The 11176-nt window shown below is 37.8% G+C and overlaps 1 long non-coding RNA gene across 1 annotated transcript; it reads left to right on the forward strand.

Annotated features, from left to right (window-relative positions):
• The first annotated feature begins 4786 nt into the window (after positions 1-4786).
• Positions 4787-9265, forward strand: LOC133731532 (uncharacterized). The gene is made up of 3 exons (XR_009856702.1): positions 4787-4846; positions 8706-8801; positions 8997-9265. It is a non-coding gene; the product is annotated as an uncharacterized LOC133731532 (long non-coding RNA).
• The last annotated feature ends 1911 nt before the right edge of the window (positions 9266-11176 follow it).

An 11176-nucleotide genomic window follows, 5' to 3' on the forward strand; every position in this document is an offset into this window, starting at 1 on the left:
ATTCGCTCATAAGATTTCCCAACATTTGGTAGACAGACTCATATATATATATAGACCCTTATGAGTTACTCTCAATTTCCCTCATAAGGTTACCATATATATATTGACACTTATGAGTTACTCTCAAATTCACTCATAAGGTCACTCCACATTTGGCAGACAGACTAGAGCTCTAACTGAACGTAACCACTCGTCCGGCCACAGACGTGATTACGATTTAATACTATTAATAACCACCAGCCCGGTACGAGAGCGTGATTCACTAATAGATGCCATGGTCACCTCGTGACCTAGTGATCTCCACAGATCACAACAATTTATTGTTCCTCAACAATAAAACTCAACACCTCCCACAATATATTGTTTCTCAACAATAAACTCAATACCTCTCACAATATATTGTTTCTCAACAATAAACTCAACACAACTCCAACAATACATATTATTTCACGTAATAATATATATACAGACATTCACACAGGAATGTCTAGTAATACCAACAATAGTTCATATGATTGCAACAAAATAAGCAATTAATTGTATTGGGTTCGTAATATGAACCACGTGAGGTTTACTCACCTCTAATCCAGCTGCGTCTTCTTAACAGCTCCATTAACAATCTCACGAATCGTCCGCCAAATAAATCCATCGATCACCTAATCCAATAATGATCTTAACTTAGCCAACAACTCAAAAGCACACATATACGATGATCCAACGGTCGGATCGAAATTATACGATGATCCAACGGTCGGATCCTCACGGATCGCCCTTAGGATCATCCTCCAAAATTATCATAAAGACTCAGATCTTCTTGAATCACTCTAACAAACATCTCCATAAAATTATATGAAAATCCGACGGTCGGATTCTCACGAATCGCCTTCCGAATCACTATTTCTCAATTATACGAAGATCCAACGGTCGGATCTTCGCCCGTGACCTCACAAAGTCACCGGGACAGTCATACGATCAACATATCCAAAATTGAAGCAAAACCGATGGTCAGATCTTCACAGATCGTAAACCGAAGATAAACGTAAAAACGTTAAATAGTAACGTCAAAACGTAAATCCACTATTTATCAACTTTTTCTAACATGACCATGTTATATATCAAAACGCTCGTATGGATGCATAGATCATCGCCTAGATAATGAAAACTCGAAATATGGTCTGATGCGCCGCCACAAGCGGTGGTCAGTGGGCGGTCAACGCGGCGGTCAACGCCAGTCAACCACCTCCGATGGCAAAGTGACCAACTACAAACTGGTTCAAAATGAAAGGGTGATCGACTTCCATACCTGGAGCTAAGTCTGGTTTGGCCTAGATCGTCCTAGATCAAGCGTTGAAGTTGGATTAATCTCGTGCGTCTGATCAGATTCCAGATTGAATCAGGGACGTCGAAATCTTCAACTCGTGATCTTTCACTCCACACTCCAAATCGTCAAGCAAGGAGGATATGAGGATGATCAGGGGAAGGAGGAGATCACAAAAATGGGGAGGATCGGCCCGTGCAACGCCGGCGTCGATGAGATCCGGTCGGGTCGGTTACTTCGCCTGGGGTCGCTTCGATCCAGGTTTGGGGGCAACGGCGGTGCAAGGCAGTGGCACCAGGCGACTGGGCGGCTTGCGGCGATCACAAGGAGGGCCGGGTCGTAGCCGGAGGACGCCGGAGGCCGGAGATGGGTCCGGGTCGGGTCGGTCGAATAGTTCCGGGTCTGAGGGTTTTCGATCGAGAGAGAGAGAGAACCGGAGGGACTATTTAGCAAAAAGGGAAAGGTTTCGTCCTTAATGAAAGAATTTGGAAAATTTCTCTATTTATAGAAAAAACCCAATTTTAAAATATTCATAACTTAATCATACGAACTCCGAATATTGCGTTCCACATGTCCACGAACTCGTATCGACGAGCTCTACAACTTTCATGAAGGAAGTTTTCCCAAATTTTGAACGTATAAAAAGTCAACTTTGTTGACCCCCTAAAAACGTTCGTTTTCGAAAATAAAATCGTTCGAACTAATTCCACAACTTCTCCAAGCTTCGTACTCGCTCCTACTATCGTGAAATCATTTCTAAAAATCCACGGAATTTAATTTGGATTTTCCGGGGTATTACAATATCAACGCCAAACAAAAGGTATAGTATGCAAGTTTTGTAATACGGTCATAAAGAGTGGTGGTATCACTCGATTTAAGTTTCACTTGACTGGATTAGATCCTGCCAAGAATACATGAGTTTGTGATAAGGTACCACCAGAAGTTTAAAAATTGGGCTAAATACTAGTTAGTACCCTATAGTTTAGGTCTAAAATCAATTCAGTTCCTGTACTTCTAATTTCATCAAAAACACCCCTGCACTTTCAATTTTGATCTAATAGGTCCAATTCATTAATATTATGTTATGGGTTCAAGTTATAGTTGGATTATTTGTTGAAAAATTATTTATTTTTAATAGTAGGACTCACTCCTAAATTGACTATGCAGACCACCTCGACATCACATCATAAAACATAGGCCATATATGAGCCACATTAACAAGTTAAATAACTCAATTGTCGGAAAACCACTACTACAGAAATCTTGATTCGGGACACCCACTTAATTTTTACAAGGACACATAATTTGAAAAATGTCTTTACATGTCTACAACGACATGATAGGCTGTTTGCCCTATGGTTAAAGCAAAGGCTCTCACTCCTTGAACCAAAGTCAACGTCCTTATATATGTATAAGGACAAAGTAATGATAGTCTTGAAACATTTAAAATGAGCAAAACACACTGATATCTCACTAGGCTTGAGGTCTAGAGTTCGATTCCCCCTACATATCTAAAAGTTTTGAAAACTTCTCAGTGCCAAATGTTCCCTGTTCATCTAAAGTTTCCCTCTACAATTTTTGAGTATCCCCAAATCTTCTCTCTGCAACACTTGAGATTTGTACCCAAATGGCAATATACCAAATTCACTTTCCCTCTAATCCTATTCACTTTAGCAAACCTAACATTCATATCTGCGAGCAGAAAAGAAAAAAACTTGTGTTCCTCTCTGATCATACGAACACCGATTATCCAAGCCTCCGGGTTATCTCTGTTTTGAGTAGGTAAAGTTCTCGTAAGGTACCGAGTTTCCAATTTCTCTATTGTTTAAGTAATTGCTTTGAATCTATTTCTGGGTTGTTTATCTCTTGGATTTATTCATGATTTGGATTGGGTATTTTGAGTTTGTCTTTACTTTTCTCCATCTTCGTTTTAGGTTTTATTAAATTTCATTACTGTTTTGTTTGTTTGGGAATTGATATTGACTCTGCAATTAATATCTACAGATGACTTGATTGTTGAGAACTGGTGAACACGCTTAGAAAGATGAAGTAGTTTGTGAGATCAATTTTGAAATTGCATCTTGGTAAGTGTCTTCTCTTCTCATGGAAATATGGCAGCTAAAGACATTTTCTTTTCTTCTTCTATTCTGAGATGATCCATTTAGAAAATTTACAGTCATCATGTTAAATTTCACTGCTTCTAGGACAACATTTCAGTTTCAATATCAATTATAAGATAGCAATCTTATGGAATAGAGTTTAGGGATTTGTTATTTTGTGCAATGGGGTTCCTTGATGTAAAGTAGACATATTCAGCATGGAGTTTTGTGTAAGGTTTGAATTTTGTTATTTTGTTACATAGGTTCCTTTCTTGGAGTTTGATTGAGGTGTAAATTTTGACTGGGGATACATACTCAAGAAACGCTTTCATTTTATGTACTATATATGCATCCCTTGCGAGACGGCCCAAATAGTATGTTGAAAGAGATAGGAGTGTTTTCTTCATGCTTTTCTTTTTATTGCTGTAAGTCTGGTTAAGCTACTGGCTGTTATATTTCTTATGGAGTTTGGGATTTGTTATTTTTTTTCCTCTATGAATGGTCCAACTAGTTCGTTGTATATATATAACTAAAGAAGTAAGTCAAAATGTCACTCTCAGGTCTTGTTGTGTTTTTAAGTCAAAATGTCATGCTTCACATTTCATGCTAGGATACTGAAAATTTGAGCTAGCTTTTGGCCAAAAATAAACAAGTACAAAGGAAGCAAGTCTTTTGTAGTGACAGCATGAGGTTTCCTTATCAACGTGAGCATTAATCGGTGCATGCAGCTGCCTCATCTTAGATACCTTGCCTCATCGAAGAGATTTCTCCTTACTTAAAAGCTCTAGGAGATTTCTCCTCACTAGGATCTATATCAGGGAAATTTCTCCTCATTTGAATCAACCTCAAGAAGATTTCCCCTCACTCGGATCTCTCTCGAGAAGATTTCTCCTCGAAGAGTTTCTTTTGAATCCAATAGAACAGGATGAGGTCTAAAGAGATTTTTCTCTTCTACTAGGATCAGCCTAGAAGGGATTGCACCTCACTATGATTTTTCTCAAGGAGGTTTCATCTCACTCGAATCTTTCTCGAAGAGCTTTCAGCTTTCTCCTTACTTATATCAAGCTCAAGGAGATTTCTACTCACTTAAATCTTCATCGAGGAGATTCCTCCTCATTTGAATCAACCTCGAGAAGATTTCCTAACTATCCTTGATTAAGTTTTCAGAACACATGACATTATAGAGAAGGTTCTGAGTTGCTTTTCCCAAAAAAGGAAGTACGTCCATACATGTAAATTTTACTACTATTTTTGTAAATAGATAAGTTCTGAACACTTGTTTATGGCCTTATTGTTCTTGAATGTAATATAGTAAGATTATGATTAGTCTTGTTGCTTATGATAACAGGTCGGTGGCATTAAGAAGAACTTAGATTACGAGAATCTTTCCATAACATTTTCTGGAGCAAACTTTGATTGGATTGGAAAGGTATGCTAATTTAATATACTATATATACTAATTCAATATACTATATATACAGTTTACCTGATTGGCTTATATAATCTTTAATATTAGAGGAATTCAATATATATTGTACATAGTTGATATTGCATCCCTTATTTTTGCCTTACTTGAATGTACTTTCTGCCATTTCATATATGTTGTTTTCTGATATATATGTAATAGATTATAATCATTCAAAACTTGGTCAAATGAAAAGGTAAAATAGTCATAACTCTGCAGCATGTATTGATCCCCTTACTACTAAGAGTTAGAGTTGGTCTTAATAATTAGTTTGTTCATTACTTGTCTTAGAATGAATAGAGCTTGGATCAAAATGGATTGGAGATCACCTGAGTATGAGGTCGGGGTTGACATGTTCTTAGATTTTGTTAGTCGTCATGCAAGTGAACCTAACTAGATTCGTTGTCTGTGTTTGGATTGTGGGAATGTGTTCATATACACGTGTGCAGTGGAAGGAATGAACAAACTAAGGATGAGGTCGGGATTGTGGCTCTAAGGATGTTTAATGCCCAAAAAGGAAGGAATCAAAAAAATGCTATTTGGAAAATCATATAGGTAATCTGTTCAAATTATGACCTCTACATTGATTGTTGCAGTTTCAGTTCAGTTTTTAAGCTGAAGTGCCTTAGACTAATTGTCACGCCCCGAATTTTGAATAACAAATTCAAATCCGAAACATGAATAATAATTATTACAATAACGTTCTGAATTTTTTTCTCAGAACAAACACACCTCACACCACCCAATATTACATAACCAAATCCTCAAGGAGTTTATTGATTACAGCACACTCTCTCCAAATATAAATGTAGCTCAAATGAGCATAACACACCTCACAAAAGAAAGTCAGATTCACACAAATGCAGCTACTCTACGCAGCTCGATCACCTTCCTGATTTTCCTGACCTGTAGGATTACCCGCTACACCGTTTGAATAGTGTACCGGGATTGCAACAACACAAAACCCGGTAAGCTTTTTGCAAAGCTCGTATGAGTAAACAAGAAGGAAAGGTTGATTTTATTATCTCACAAATACTTTAACTCAAGTAAACACCCCCAACCTCAATCCTTACCACTCAACCCAACTCAAAACAAATCATTCCACCTCCATTTCCAAACCATTTTCCAACAAATCTCATCACTCACCACTCGACACATTTTAAATAATAAAGGTGTATTCATGATCAAGAGTAATTCAACTCTCTACTTTCATGTCATACTGTATTCATGATCACGAGTAGTCCAACTCGCTGATTCATGTCATACTAGAAATTTTCAAAAATGTATTCATAATCAAGAGTAATTCAACTCTCTACTTTCATGTCATACTGTATTCATGAATCCCGAGTAGTCCAACTCGCTGATTCATGTCATACTATGGCAGACAGACTAGAGCTCTAACTGAATTTTACGTAATGTGTCACCTTGGCCAAGGTTCACGCTTACGAAAATCTTGCCTTAGTCACCACTTGTGACAAGATCCGTAGATCAAAACATTTAAAAAAAATGTCTTATCTGACTCAAATGTTACACTTCAACTCACTTATGTTTTCTCACAAAAAAAACAACAATTACATGATATAATGTAATTCCAACACATTTTCACTTCAATCACAATATAAATAAAGAAATTAACGACATTTGGTTCGTAATATGAACCATGTGAGATTTACTCACCACAAATCCAGCTGCGTCTTCTTAACAGCTCAACAACAATTTCACAAATTGTCCGACAAATCGATCCGTCAATCTCCTAATCCAACACAATCTTAACTTAGCAATTTATTCAAAAACCACACATATACAGCAATCCAACGGTTGGATTCTAAATTAATGATGATCCAACGGTCGGATCGAAATTAAACGATGATCTAGCGGTCAGATCCTCACGGATCGCCCTTAGGATCATCCTCCAAAATTATCACGAAGATCCAACGGTCGGATCTTCCTGAATCGTCCTTACTAACATCTTCACCAATTTATACGAAAATCCGACGGACGGATTCTCACGAATCGCCTCCCTAATCACTGTTTAGCAATTATACGAAGATCCAACGGTCAGATCTTCGCCCATGACCACACAAAGCCACTGGGACAGTCATAAGATCAACATATCAAAACTACAAGTCCATCGGACGGTCCGATCTTCACAGATCACAAATCGAACGATTGAAATCGATCGAAATCGTAAAATTCATAACTTAATCATACGATATCCAAAAATTGCGTATAATATATTGACAAGATCGTATTTAAATGTAGAATCTAAAAATGTACAGAAACCATATTTTTGACCCCCGGAGGTGGCCGGAAATGGCCGCCGGAGTTAGTGGCAGAGCCGCCGCCGACCACCGCCAATGGTGTCGGGGCCAGGCTGCTCCTCTTCATCTCATTAAGCCTAACTACTTTCCTAACTAGCATGAAGTCTGAAAACGAAAGGAAGTGGTCGGAAATTACCTAGAACAGTCGAGGTGGCCGGAAAATTTCCAGAATCCGGCGAAAATTTGCAGAATCCGGCGAGGTTCGATTTCGACGTCAAAACTTCAATTTCAGACTTCGATCCCTTCTGGAGAGTTGTTAAGAAACTCAAGGTGAACTCACTGGTTCAAGAATCACAGAAAAATATGGTCTGTAGCTCGAGATATATCGATCGAAAGCTTCGGTGGTCGGAAAAATTCCAGAATCCGGCAGGTGTTCCGATCCACGTAAAAACTTCCACAAATCGCTTCGATTCCTTCTGGAGATTTGTTCAGAAACTCAAGGTGATCTCCCCAGTTCAATAATTACTTGAAACGAAGCTCTACAGCTTGAGATATCCGGATTCGAAAGTTCCGTTCGATCTAGATCGGTGCGAGCTCCGACGAACATGAATCCGGTCACTCCAGGTGCGATCCTTCTGGGATGATGATCAGCAGGTTGAGGCGAGTCCAGGGAGCTAAGGATCGTGAGTTTTGGTGGCCGGAGCTAGGAGAAAACCGGCGTTGACCGTTTTGAAACCAAATCGGATCGAGCTTCCAACGGCGGCTACCGGCGACGAGATGGCACAAGGCTGCCACAGACGGTTTCAGAGGAGTGAGGCGAAGCTGCTGGAAGTGGTTGTTCGTCTAGAGGTGGCCGGAAGAGGAACAATGACACCGGCGAAGGGAAGAGGTCGACGCCGCTCGGGAGAGAGAAAAGGCTGAGTTTCCCAAAAGGGAAAATAATGAAAATATTTTTGGAAATTTCTAAAAATGGAAGCTTTATACCAAACTGGAAACTTTTTCGAAAAATCATAACTAAATCATACGAACTCCGATTTTCGCGTTTCACATGTCTACGAACTCGTATCGATGCGCTCTACAACTTTCATGAAGGAAGTTTTCCCAAATTTTGAACGTATAAAAAGTCACTTTTTGAGACCCCCTAAATAACGTTCGTTTTTGAAAATAAAATCGTTCGAACTAATTCCACACTCCTCCAAGCTTCGTACTCGCTCCCAAGACCGCGTAATCATTTCTATAAATCCACGGAATTTAATTTGGATTTTTCGGGGTATTACACTAATACACCTCTCTCTCTCTCTCTCTCTCTCTCTCTCTGTTCAAATGCTTGTTTCTTTCAGTTTTAAATGTGTCGTTATAGCACCTGACTGTTGAATCTATTATTGTTATTGTGAGCAAATGCAAATGTGATCAGATGGATAATAAATGCCAAAATATGCAAGGACCATGTTATATAATTGATTTATATAGTTTGTTGCTTATATGTGGAATGATCAATTGACAGGAGATGTTCCATTAATGATATGCTTACTTATTACGATTTACTTAACTGAACTTTGTAGTGTCCTACTCAACCTGGAAAAGTGGAATGTGGATATTATGTAATGAAGTTCATGAAAGCAATCATTGAGGATCCAACCATATTAACAAGAAGCAAGGTTAGCTCTTAAATGATCAAAATAGCTAGCATAATTCCTATTGCAATTAAAAATTGTTTCTATGCTAGTTTTGGTAAAAAATAACAAGACTATATATATATATATATATATATATTTTGTACATGCTTGCTGGTATTACTTGTGGAAACAAATAATAAAAGGAAATTTATTGCTTTATATTGATTGTTGTTGCAGTTCAACAACCAAAGTTACAATCAAGAAGAGATAGATGATGTTCGAGTAGAGTGGGCTGACCTTGTTGAAACATTACTCCAAGATGATGTAGAATAGTTTGGTTGGTATATTTTGCAAAGTACATATTAAGTTGAGTTTTTGTTTTTGTAAGCACTAGAAGTACATGTAATCTAATCTCACCAAGACTTGCGGTTGGCAATGTGTATTTTGGATGCCACGAGTCTTGGGATAATTTGTACACATTGCTTGGAATCTCCATGACAAAAATAGTGCGTTCTGATAGTTAATGGAGGACATTAATTTGCCCTTTTTTGTTTTTAAATCATATAATGTCTACAATGACGTTTTTTTTTTTTAATTTAAGGACACACGTACATTGCGTGTCCTCGTATGTAATATATGACAGTTTTTTTTACCTTATAAAGACATCTTTTGCTAGTCCTCCAATATGTACAATGACATGTTTTTTAGCTAAGAGGACATTTGCAAAATGTCCTAGTAAATATTTGAGGACATTTTTTTGAAGATTTAAGGACACTTAAAATGTGTCCTAGTAAACTTTACATGACGTTTTTTTGAGTTTTAAGGACGCTTTTGTGACGTCTTAGTAGACATTAGATGACATTCTTTTAGAGCTACAAGGACGTTTTTTAAGTGTCCTAATAGACATTTTAGGACGTTTTTTAAACGTCCTAAAAAATGACTTACAATGACTCCTTGATAGATGACCTTTTTTTTGCGTGTCATCTAAAGTTTTTAAAGACGTTTTTCGAAAGTCCTTAAATGCTTTTTTTGTAGTAGTGAACTAACAAATTGGACCTATTAGATCAAAATTGAAAGTGCAGGGGTGTTTTTGATGAAATTAGAAGTTCAGGGACTGAATTGATTTTGGACCTAAACCACAGGGTAGTAATTTGTATTTAGCCCTTAAAAATTAGTAAAAGAATGGATGAGGAGAAAATCTACTGCAAAACATCAAAAGGAATCAATAATACGTGATACTTGAGAAGAATTACGATTGGGGTTATCACAACAATTGAACTCCGAAGATGAAGATGAAGGTTTTGTAGGTCAGCAGGATGTAGATCCCCATGATTATAAAGCTGCTATGAGAGCATCAAGACAATCAGAATGGAAAATGGAGCAAGGTATAAGTAGAGGTGTTTCAGGGTTTGGCGGGACAAGTCGAAGCCAACCAAAATTTGATAGATCACAAAGTGTACGACAAGAGCATGGAGACCAACCTCAAGCTTCATTCCCATAGTCACTCTATAAATCCAATGCTGCAAAGCAAAAGAGCATCATCGACTCCATGTCAATGGGAAGTCTCAAGGAGAAACTTGGTCGATTATGTGGGAAGTTTTTCATATATGCCAATATCCCTACGTACAAAGCAGGATCTCATGAGTACAAAAACATGATAACTAGAGCAAAAGAGTGTCCAAATGTTCCTCCGCCAAGTTCGTTTCAAATAATGAACAAATATTTGGCCATGGAACATAAGGAAATCACTGAATATATCAATAACCAAAGAAAAATGTCGAAAACATATGGCTGCACCATAATGGCTGATGGGTGGTCCGGTCCAACAAGAATGCAAGTTATTAACTGCATGGTTTACTGTAAGGGTAAGACTGTGTTTTTGAAGTCTATCAATGTGTCAAGTGATATAAGGGAGCACAAATACCTTGCCAAGCTATTTAAAGATGTCATTAATGAAGTGGGGAGGGAGAATGTGGTTCAAATATGTACCGATAATGGCTCAGCATTTGTGAAGGCTGGTAAAACATTATCGAAACGTTATAACTTCTATTGGACTCCATGTGCTGCACACTGCATCGACTTAATGCTTGAAGATATTGGTAAAAAGACAAAGATAAGTCATATGATTTCTATTGCTAGACTTGTGACTGTATATATCTACAATCATGGATGGGTGCTTGCTCTAATGAGAAAAATATGTGAAGGTGATTTGATTCGACCAAGACCAACATGGTTTGCCACTAATTACATTTCTCTTCAAAGCCTTTTTCAAAAGAAGGATGGACTTAAACAAATGTTTACTTGTGATGACTGGGTTACTAGTAAATATAGTCGAAGCAAGGAGGGAAGACGTATGGAGGAACTCATTCTTGAAAACATGTTTTGGGACAATGTGCAAGTAGTGATGTCTATTTATG

The sequence above is a fragment of the Rosa rugosa genome, chromosome 2 (assembly GCF_958449725.1).
Source record: "Rosa rugosa chromosome 2, drRosRugo1.1, whole genome shotgun sequence".
Lineage (NCBI taxonomy): Eukaryota > Viridiplantae > Streptophyta > Magnoliopsida > Rosales > Rosaceae > Rosa > Rosa rugosa.